An 11839-nucleotide genomic window follows, 5' to 3' on the forward strand; every position below is an offset into this window, starting at 1 on the left:
ACAAAAATATTTTATCTTTTTTAACCTTTTTAATCACAGATTTAGTATTATTAGTACTATTCAATCTATTACTATTTATAATCATGTGTCTATTTAAGTTATACTGTTCTTTGTTGCTGTTCACTGCAAATGTTATTCCTGCAGTACTAGTGAAGTTTCTAATTTAAGCAGTTCATTACAAATATTGAGACTTGTGTTGCCTGCTAGGATTTTTAAAGATTTAGCAATTATTCTTTCATGAGAGAAGAGGAATTTATCATGCTCTGAGTTACTATTTGCGGGAAGTGAACTAGAACTGTCAGCTAACACGGGCTGTTGTCTGCCTCTGCATTGCTTTAACTTCTGTTGCAGTGCTTGCCTTTGCCTTTGCTTGTGTGGAGTTGTGTAACATGTTACATCATGCGGCACTGCAGAAGTTGTGCAACATGTTACATCATGCAGCATTGTGAAAGTTGTGCAACATGTTACATCATGCAGCACTGCGGAAGTTGTGCAACATGTTACATCATGCAGCACTGTGGAAGTTGTGCAACATGTTACATTATGCAGCACTGCGGACATTGTGCAACATGTTACATCGTGCAACACCGCGGAAGTTGTGCAACATGTTACATCACCCAGCACTGTGGAAGTTGAGGCAGTATTGTAGCCAGTGGCTGATTTTCTTCTTAATTTCCCCTTCCAGGTGACCTATCAGATTGTTTATTGATGCTGTTGGTTAGTGGGCTGGCTTAAGAGGCCAGCATTAGAGTATTGCTATAGGCTGACAATAGTTGCACAGAACTGCTTGTAGATGCTCATATCTACACTCTCAGCAGCTGTGTGCTACCGGTGCTTTTTTGCTATTTCAGCTACCATACCTGCTGTGATACTCTCTCGCAGTTATTACTATTCATTTAGGCCTGTTTGTTGCTTAAACTGCTCGCAGGTTTGTTATTTAGTTAGTACTGCCCTTGTTGCTACCTTGGTTATTATAAACTCTTCCACTTAAATTCTTGTAGTACCTGGTTAAACTTCTTTAGGTTTTTTAAATTACTGCTGACATTATTGTAACCTCTTGGACTTAAAATCCTTGTACCAACTGTCTAAACGTCTAACTGTATATCAGTGCACTTATCCTCTTAAGACCTAGATCCACCTGGTCAAAATGGATGACCAGCAGATTTGTGTCCCTTCTATTTCCAGTATCATAGCACTTGGTACTCAGGCAGTATACAGACTGCCAAATGCTCATAGACAATGAACTATTATTCAACACAATGACACAATTTGTGACATATTTTAAGTATCTACACAGCATGGAGGATAGTCTTCCACCAAAAGAGATGGCCCACGATCACCACACATTATCATCCATACCTCTACACAAACATACTAAACCAATATAGGAGCCTGTCAATCTATCATCAGTCTAAATATTAAGAAAAGATTATTTAATTTCAGCAGTTGGTTTAGTACTTGGTATCATTCTAGTGGCATCCAGTATGTGTTAGGTTGGGATAAGATGGTTTACAGATCAACGTACTTTTCAAAGTTACCCTGCACCCCTCCTTCCACAGCTTTTGATAACTGCCCAAGACCATCGCCGCCCTAATAATGAGTGTTTTTAAAGAAGATTCTAGATACTGGACATTCTAATATTGAATATAACAATAAAGATAAAGTTCCAGAAAATTCTAAATCAAACTATACTAAGGTTGCTATTCTAAATGCCAAAAGTCTCAATAAATTGCTTCATCTTGAGGTCCCCCTGCAACTTGGACATATCCATGCTTGTGCCATACCTAAGACTTGGTTTCATTGTAAAGATAACACATCTTCTCTACCTGAGTTTAGCATTTACCATGCATTCAAACATGAGGGGAGCTATGGGGATGTTTCCATATTTGTCAGAAACCATATCGCTTATAGGCAGATTCACTGACACCCTCAAATAGAACTTATTGAACTTCAACTTACCCTAAATAAAACAAAACAAAATTTCACTTTTGCCTGATACAGGGTGCTCTCTATGTCTCTGTGTGACCACAAGTGATTCCTGAATGTATTTTCAAAATACTCATAATTAATAGCACCTTTTTTATTGGAGGTTTTAACTATCTGCAGATAATTGGTGCACTTATACTTCAAAAGTTAGATATGTCTAGAAAGTTCTAGAATTAATAAGTGATGATTCCCTAAAACAATTAGTTTATCATCTCACAGTGGGAAAACATGTTGTAGACATGATTGTTACCAGTATTGTTACCTCATGTACTGTGCCTGTAGTATTCAGAGTCCTGGTTAAATCTGAGCATAAACTATTTTCCTTCTCCTTTAAAGCCTCAATACCCCCCATGAACAAATCTGAATTTAAGGATATCAACGGCACAGATCTACTCAAACTCTATGATGGGATCTCAAGATCTGCATGTAGTATCAGCTGTCTCCATGCAGCTTTAGCTACTACTTATGCAGCAGAGTTCTACTCCCACCTGGAAAAGTGCTAAGACTAGCAGTCCTTACTAGAACAATATGAAAGGAAATTCAAAAACAAGCAGCCCTGCTGGTCTATGACTATAAATAAGCTCTATAATAAAAGGAAAAAAAATCTATAGATCTATAAAAAAATCAAAATCTGCTCACATGAAAGATTAGCAAAAGGTTCAGTAAAGAACTAAGAGCCATGAACAGGAATATCAATTCTAAACCCAAACTGAAACTGGCATCTGAAGCCAAGGACAGGTATAACGCCTTCCTTAATTACACTGGGAAAGTAAGAAACAATACCCAGCAGTATTCTGAGCCAATCTAAAAATGGCATCACCTCATCAAACCCAAAGGACATAGCATATATCCTGCTGATAAATTCAGAGCAAACACTGACTTGGGAAATGGTCATCAAAATTCTACAAATCCATATATCCCTGATACTACCTAAAACCTTAAAGGAAAATGTTCTAACTGTGCTCTCAAAGTCAAAAATACCACTTTAGTGGGACCAGTCAACATACCTGGATGTGTAATTAATAGTGAAAAACATACAATCATGGAACTCCCTTCTAAAACTGTTTACCTTAAGCTTAACCACAGGATATTGTTGTAAAAAGCAAGGTGAGGCCGATGCCAATAAGGAGATGAAACAGACTCCAAACAGACTCCAAACCAAAACTTACAGGTATCAACCAACTCCAAATAGTCACAAGGAAAACTCTGTAACGAACTTTGTATCGAACACTGCTTTATTGTTGTTGTTGACCTAGGTGAACTTCTTCAGAATATATTCTATCATTTTACCTCACATTTTTATACACTGTTGATTATTCAATAATCATTCAATTAATAAATTAATTTCCCGCCATAAATTCTTAAAAAGGAAATGGCTTTGTTTAAAAACATCTTCTTGTTTAGATACAATGCATGTTCATACATCTCTACCTCATATATACCTTTACTAAATTATTTATACATAGTTATACATTTAAAATTACTTGTAAGGTGTCCAATTAATCTTTTATACAGATACTTATTCTTACAAGTATAAAAAACATTGTTACAATAAATTATACCTAATATACTCTAATAATGTTTTATGCTCAACCGAACATATGTATACTTGTTTGGAACCTATTTGTTATTAAGTGTTCCTTATAGGTATTTTGTGTACCATTGTATCTTTATATGAAATATGATAGAACAGTATACTACTAATGTGCATGATTACTGTCAATTAACTTTACCATATTTTAATGGTGTACAAGTTGTATATATTTTTCTTATTTAATACAAGTATTGTGTGTATGTTATTGTATGTATATAGTGTGCAACCTGTTGGTTACTAAATCAATTTTATCAATATATTTCCATAAATTATTTCAAAAATTTTTATTATATTGTATTATTACTAATATAATTGAAATTATATTTAATAAATTTGATCATAATATGATGTATGTAGTTGATGTTGTATATCATTTATTATATATTCTGTTCAATTTTAATAGTGGCATGATGGTCATATATTCATTTATTCCCGGAGGTATACATGAATTAAGTAATATTTGCCATTTTAGTTCTTCTATATCCAAGTGATACATAGTTATCCTTCCTTGTAAATCATATTTTATTTGATTACCATAAATTTAAATTTATGGTCATTAAATTCCCCAATATGTCTTGCTAAGGCATTACTATTTTTCTGATGCTGAATATCTAATAAATGCTCTTTAATTCGTTCTCTAAATTTTCTCTTTTTTCCAGAAGGCTTTACATTGTTGACATAAAGCTATATATATTATATTGTTTGTATAACAATTATAATGCCCATGTATTTTTATATTACATTCATTAATCCTAATATTAGTACCGGTTTCATGAATATAACTACATGTACTACATGTCCCACATTTGAAATTTCCTTCTCTTAAACTTGTATATTTTTCGATATTTATTTTATTTTCTAATATATTTTTGAAAGAGGGACTTTTTTTGTATACAAATTTTATTATTCCATTAAATATTTGTCTCCCAATTTTGTCATTAATAAAGAAATCCCAATTTCTCTTAATGATGTGTTCTATATCTTTGGAACAATCATCAAATTGAATTATGTATAATGGGATGTTATTATGAGATTGTTGATCCATTATATCTTCCTTATTAATTGGCATTGCACCAGTTTTTAAAATTGCCGTATATGTTCCATTTTTTCTTTTATTTATTACTTCATTACATATTTGAATACAAAATTGTTCTGGATATTCCCTATTAATGAATAATTGCATGATATATTTCATTTCTTCTAAGAAGTCTGTTTCTTCGCTGACCATTCTGGCCGCCCTGACCATCTGCCCCTTTACTATGGCTTTTTTCTGATGGCCAGGGTGCCAGCTATCATAATGCAAATACGCATTTGAAAAAGTGGGTTTTCTATGTATTTTTGTTTTCAAAATATTTGTTTCTTTGTCATGTGTTATATCCACGTCCAGATAATTAATGTTATTTTCTTGGACATTATAAGTAAATTTCAAAAATTTAACTGTGTTGTTAATATATTGTAAAAATTGTTCCAATGTATTTGTATTTTTATCAAGATCCCATATGATAAAAATATCGTCCAAATATCTGGTATACATAATAAGATGTTCACGAAACTCTGTTGTAAATATATAGTTATGTTCCCAATAACTCATGATTGTTTAGATACATGGGGCACAAGGTGCCCCCATGGCTACCCCACTGATCTGTTGAAAATAACTACCTTCAAAAAATATGTAATTATTGTTAAGTACTATTTCCATTAAATTTATTAATATATTGATCTGATCTTGTTCATATAATTTTGTCAAAAAAAGTTGTTCTTCGAGCCATAGTAGGCCTACATCATGGGGTATTGTGGTAAATAAATTTACTACATCTATTGTAATAAAGACATATTCTTTCTTCATGGTTATTTTGTTAAGTCTACTCAAGAAATCCCATGAGTCTTTAGTTATGTAACTGAAAGATTTCATACTTTCTTTAAAGAAATGATCCAAATATTTACTTATATTACATGTAACACTTCTATTTCCATCTACTATAGGCCTAAAATCCAAATTGTTGAGGCCTTTGTGTATTTTTGGTATTCCGAAGATACCACTGATTACTGGATGTTCATTTCTCAAAAAATCATATTCTTTTCAGTGATACCCCCTTGGTATAACATGTCTTCTAACATTGTTTCTATTCTTTTGTATGCTATATGTACTTGATTTCTACTAATTTCTACGTATGTATTACTCATTAACATGTTAGTCATATATAGGCTATAGTCATTATAATCCAATATGACTATACCATTACCTTTATCAGGCCTCATGACTCTTAATTTTGGATCATTTTGTATATCTTTCAAAAGCTGTTTTTCAGTTGTTGTAATGTTAACATGTTTATTATATTTGTATTTCTTATAAAATTTTCTCATATCATATTCACTTCTCCTTTCAAAATACATAATTTCATCATTCATGGGTGGATTGAATAGACTTGGTTTCGTGAACATCCTATTTACCCCAGTTTGACATTCAGTGCTGTTGTTAAAGTATACCTTTAAATTTAATTTCCTGGAAAATAACTTTAAATCTAATATAGATTGTACCATATTGCCTTTAATACATGGTACATAATTAAGACCTTTTGAAAATAAATCAGCATGTGCTGCTGTTATATCCTTGGAAGAATAGTTATAGATTTTATAATCTTTCTTTGTATTCATTATAACACTTGGATTACTTAAAAATTGCTCATCATTTTCTATTGTTAAATTCATATTCGAACATACTACTTTATCTACATCATTTGGTTGCATACTATTCTCACTATGAATAATGTAATTATCTGGATTTTGATTTATACAACAATGAACTAAATGACCTTGATCATTTATACATTCTGCGACATACACATCTCCATTTTTATCTCTTGCATTATACCCATCATTGCTTATTTCATCCTCATTATACTGATATGTACTTAATTCTAACAATATATTATCATGCTCATTGTCATTTTGTTTTTGAAGCAATTGAATATTTGTATAACAACCGTTATTATGTTCTTGTGTACTACTGTTATCATTTATCACATTCATATCTGGTACATAAACATCAGAAGAAGACGTTGTAATATTGCAAGTGTCCTGTATATAGACAGACTTAACTATAGCGTTTTTGCGGGACTTACTCACAATGTGGTGATAGTGTTCCGGACATACCATCGGAAACAGTACATGAGGTTCTTGAATGATACCCGTTGCTGTCTGCACTCCCGCTATTCCACCAGTGATACAGTTTACATTCTCCGTTTTTTGCCCATAGTAAGTCCCAAAAAAGTCTGTTTTGGCCTAGCGCCTGCTTTTTGAATTTCTTGCTGGTTGTTCACTTCATTATGATTCCTTAACCGCTCGGACCATCTTCCGCCTTCTTCCGTACTGTCCTCACCTTCTGTACGGATGTTGTCGTCATCTCCCTCATACGGCGGATTGACGTCATCAATAATGGTCGGATGTTGTTATATGCGATCGTTGCTATGGTTACTACTGCCTTAACCACAGGATATGTTCTTGAAGTATGGAGTACTGTTATGTCACTTCAGAAAGACAACCTCACCAAAGAACCCCTAGAATACATGTCAAACACAAGGCCCGTGGGCAAATCCGGCCCACCTGGATAATTTATGTGGCCCGCGCTGAGGAGGGCCAGCCGGCTGTGTCAGCGTCCCTGTGTGCCTGAATGGGTCATACAGCAATTACTCAAGTGCTGAAAAGAAGTGAATGGTAGAAGAGTTGTATTCCTTTGTTTTTTTTTTATTTTTATGTATTTATTTGGCAGTATTTACACACACAGTCATAAAAAGGAAGCTTTATTGCAGCCAAAAAGCTTATATCTTTTAGCAGACTGTGCTGTTATAAGACGTGCTGTGCCAGCATCATCCCTGTTTGCCTAAATTGTGTGTAATGTGGTGGCGAGAAGAGTGATCGTCAGATGGCTGTGTCAGCATCATCCCTGTGTGCCTGAATGGTGCGTAACATGTGGTGGCGAGGAGAGTGATCATCAGCGGGCTGTGTCAGCGCTATCCCTGTGTGTCTGCATAGAGCACCACTACCCAAGGCCAACATCCGTGAATCTACCAAATGTCTGAGGGAAAAGTTGATGCAGGGTGGTGCACTTCCTACCTAGTTTAGATAGATTGAAGATGCTAAAATGGTAACATTAGATTGTAATGTGGTGGCGAGCGTCATCCCTGATGGAGCACCTGTACCCAAGGTCAACATTCATGAATCTGGTAATCAAAATTTTCAAAAGAAAAGCTGATGCAGAATGGAGACAATTTAAAGAAAGATGTGAAAGCGAATATATGTTTATACTTCGCAAAGGCAAACCAATATGTATTCCGTGTTATGAGGCAGTGTCAGTGATGAAGGAGTACAATAGACGTAGGCATTTTGAAACCAAACATGGAGCTAAGTATGCTGAATATACACTTCACGAAAGGCGTAAAATTGTCCAAGAATTTAAAGGCAAATTGCAGTCCCAGCAGAACATGTTTACTAAAGCTACAGCAAAAAATGATGCAGCAGTAAAAGCTAGCTATATTGTGGCTGAAGAAATTGCCCGAGCTTCCAGGTGTTTTTCAGAGGGTGCCTTTTTGAAGCAATGCATGCTAAAAATGTGCTAGCAGGTGTGCCCCGACCAGATGCAGACTTTCCAAAACGTCAGTTTGTCAAGAAATACCATTGCAGATCGAGTTTGAGATCTTGCAGGAAATCTAACAACACAGCTGGCTGAAGAGCCACGCAGTTATCTAGCTTTTTCATTAGCTGACGATGAAATCACAGAAAGTACTGATACAGCGCAGTTGTCCATCTTTATACAAGCAGTGAAGATGGACCTCTCTGTCACTGAGGAACTCTTGGGTGTAGCTGCAAAGCATGGGACTACAACAGGGAAGGAAATCTTTGAGGCGGTGGAGAAGTCCATAAATAATATTAAATTACCCTGGGAAAAGTTGGTGGGGCTAACTACCGATGACGCACCTACAATGTGTGGAGGAAAAAAAGGCTTGGTTGCACTAATGAAGGAGAAAATGCTAAATAATGACTGCCACACACATCTGATTACCTATCATTGCATTATCCATCAAGAAGCTATGTGTGGTAAGGTTCTTGAACTGGATAATATAATAATCACAGTCATAAAAACAGTAAACTTTATACGAGCACTTGGCCTGAATCATCACCAGTTCCAGCTGTTTTTACAGGAGTTAGGTGCAGAGCATGGAGATGTGCCATACCACACAGAAGTAAGGTGGCTTAGCAGGAACAAAGTCCTCAAATGATTTTTTGAGCTCAGGGAGCAAATCGCTCTGTTCATGCAAAGTAAAGGAAAGCCCTTGCCTAACCTGTCAGATCCAACTTGGCTTTGTGATTTTGCTATGATGTGTGATTTAACAGAGCATCTCGCCCAACTGAATCAGAGGCTCCAGGTATACAAACAAGTCATCACGAAGATGTCTGATATGATCACAGCATTCCAGCGTAAACTTCTCTTATGGAAGTCCCAACTAGAACAGGACAATCTTGCTCACTTTCCTGTTTGTCAGAGTATCTCAGCCTCCTTATCCCCTGCTTTTCCTTATGCTCAGTTGGCTACTAAAGTGAGCTGGTTAATTGATGAGTTTGATCTCTGCTTCTCTGACTTCAGAGCACAGCACTGTGGCTTTGACATCTTTGTCAATCCTTTCACAGCCGACATAAACAGTGCGCACCATCACCTTCAGATGGAGTTGTTAGAGCTTCAAGCCGATAGTGGCCTGAAAGCAAAGTTCCAGGATGTCCAGATAGAGGACTTTTACTGTCTACTGTCCCCTGACTTGATGCCACAGCTAAGACTTCATGCTGCCCGTGTTATGCCCATGTTTGGGAGCACCTATCTGTGCGAGCAGATGTTTTCAATAATGAATCTAAGCAAGAACATGCACAGATCATGCATCACTGATGAAAGCCTCCATGCTGTTTTGCGGGTTGCCACAGCACGAGACATAAAACCAGACATTGACTCTCTGACCAGGGGAAAATGGTCTCAGACATCTGGCCAGAAAACAAGTAGGTGAGCAATTTCAAAACCTAAATTTCAATGTATTAAACTGTTTTTGAACTTTTTTGCTTATAGTACACTTACAGTTTGTTTTGTGGCTTTTTTTATTTTCAGAACATGATTAATGCACCTTGCTAAAGCACACAGTGATGGCGCTGATGGAATTTAATGCACCAGGATGTGGTGAGATATGGCCTTCTACTAGTCTTAGTAGATATATAAATATATCTTAATAAAAAAATTAATAAAACATTTGGCCCACGACTTAGCCTATGTGTTTTTATTTCGGACCCTTTTGTGATTGAGTTTGACACTGCTGCACTAGAACTACAGACCTGTAAGCCTAGCTAGTCTAATTTGCAAGGCCATGAACTGCATTATGTTTGACTTCATAAAATGGAATATCGAAAAGATCATTTGCCTTGATCCTCACAGGTTTGACTGCACTAAAGGGATACCATGCCCATTAAACTTAAAAATTTCTTCAAGTTGGCCACAGAGGCTGTTGATAGTGGTCAGTCAATCAACAGAGTCTATATGGATCTGGCAAAAGCATTCATTATCATCGATTCTTCTATGTTATTTTTCTATAATAAATAACCTAAAAGACCTAAGTGCAGGCCCATACAGGGTGAGGTGGATAACAAGCTGGCTAAAAGATAAAACTCACAAAGCTGAAGTAGCAGTTGCTACCTCTGGAAGCAAGAAAGTGCCTAGCAGTGTTTTTGAGAGAGCTATGCTGGGACACCTTTTATTTGCCATATACATCTCTAATCTCCTAATAGTAAATCCAGACGTGGCTAACAAAATTTGCTACTAACTGCAAGTGGCATATTATTGTACAATCACTACTTGACATGGTGTCAACATAGTAAGAACTTATCCTCAGTAAACCAGTGTTGTACTGAAAAAAGACAATCACATGTAAAAAGTGTAGTATTGTTGCATTTGGCAAAAATCTCTCATCTTCAGCTTACACCATAGCTAGCAACACCCCACTCCAAGCTAGCACAGAATCAGGGCTCTTAGCCTAAGCAACTCTTTCTTTTGACTACCACCTGTAAAAAATATTTTACTGCTGCCACTATTGGGTGGCCTGGAGGAGAAACCAAACTCTTGTGGATTTTAGGCAGACAATAAAATCTAGCTAGAGAACGACCTTCTCTATTAAATTTCACTTCCACGTCTTGTTCTGAAAAATAACCTAACCTATACCCTTTCCTCAATAATTCATTAAACTTTCCAATAGCATTCTGATATTCCCTATTACTAGACACTTTGTAAATATTTTCATCAAAGTGGTCCATACACATCTTCAAATACTATGAAAAATGCAAAACCACAATTTTTGACCCTTAATCTGTCTGTTTAATAACTGTATCCTGCCTTTTACTTAGATCTTACAATGCCTTCCACTCATGTTTTGTTAGGTTATAACACACGTTATCCCTTCTTTTTAAAAATTCCCAAAGGCTGACATCAATTGCATAGTTAGCCATTAAAGAAAACTGTTGTATCTCTTCATGTGAAAAGGGAGGGAATAAACATACTTGAGATTCTTTCTCTAGAAACCTGTTGATACACATAAAACAGAAACTAAAAATAGGAGAATATATGTTGGAACAGTTATAAACATTAAGGATATGCATGCAACAATGTGCAATTAAAGTAGAATATTTAAGAGTAGAGTCCATGCTTCCAAAGGAATATGTGGTTTCAAATTCTGAAGAGGAAGTACTTTAAAAGCTTTATACTGTTTAATAGCTTGAGAATTCAGTCCAATTAGATATTGATAAGAAGTGCTATTTTTTTAGTTATGTGGAATTTTATCAAGGTGAAAAGAATAATAAGCATTCTTAAATGAGGAGATTTCCTTTTTTCTAATGGTAAGTATGACACACCAAACTGCCATGAACAGGACCAGCATTTGGTCAACTGGTGCCTAGGCAGAAGGGTACCACAGTGCTCCCCCCCACACCACCCAGTGCCTTCATCCTGGTCTACCTTAGCCATCCAGATTACTTTCTTCCTATTTCTAGCAGTTTGTCTTATTCTTCAGTTTTTCCTGTATTCATTCAACATATTTTAAAGAAACCATTTCTTTACTGCAAAAAAATACTGCAAAAGCACCCCTGCTAGACAGCCGCTTGTTGGTCTATTCCTAAGGCCAGCTATGACTATGAAACAGGTTTCATATATGGGAGGTAGGAAAGGATTCTTTGTTG

General features: G+C 35.8%; 1 pseudogene; it reads left to right on the forward strand.

Moving 5' to 3' along the window:
• Positions 1 to 7740: 7740 nt before the first annotated feature.
• On the forward strand, positions 7741 to 9630 carry LOC122803779 (annotated as a pseudogene).
• The last annotated feature ends 2209 nt before the right edge of the window (positions 9631 to 11839 follow it).

The sequence above is a fragment of the Protopterus annectens genome, chromosome 6.part0 (assembly GCF_019279795.1).
Source record: "Protopterus annectens isolate FY-2018-M chromosome 6.part0, PAN1.0, whole genome shotgun sequence".
Taxonomy (NCBI): domain Eukaryota; kingdom Metazoa; phylum Chordata; order Ceratodontiformes; family Protopteridae; genus Protopterus; species Protopterus annectens.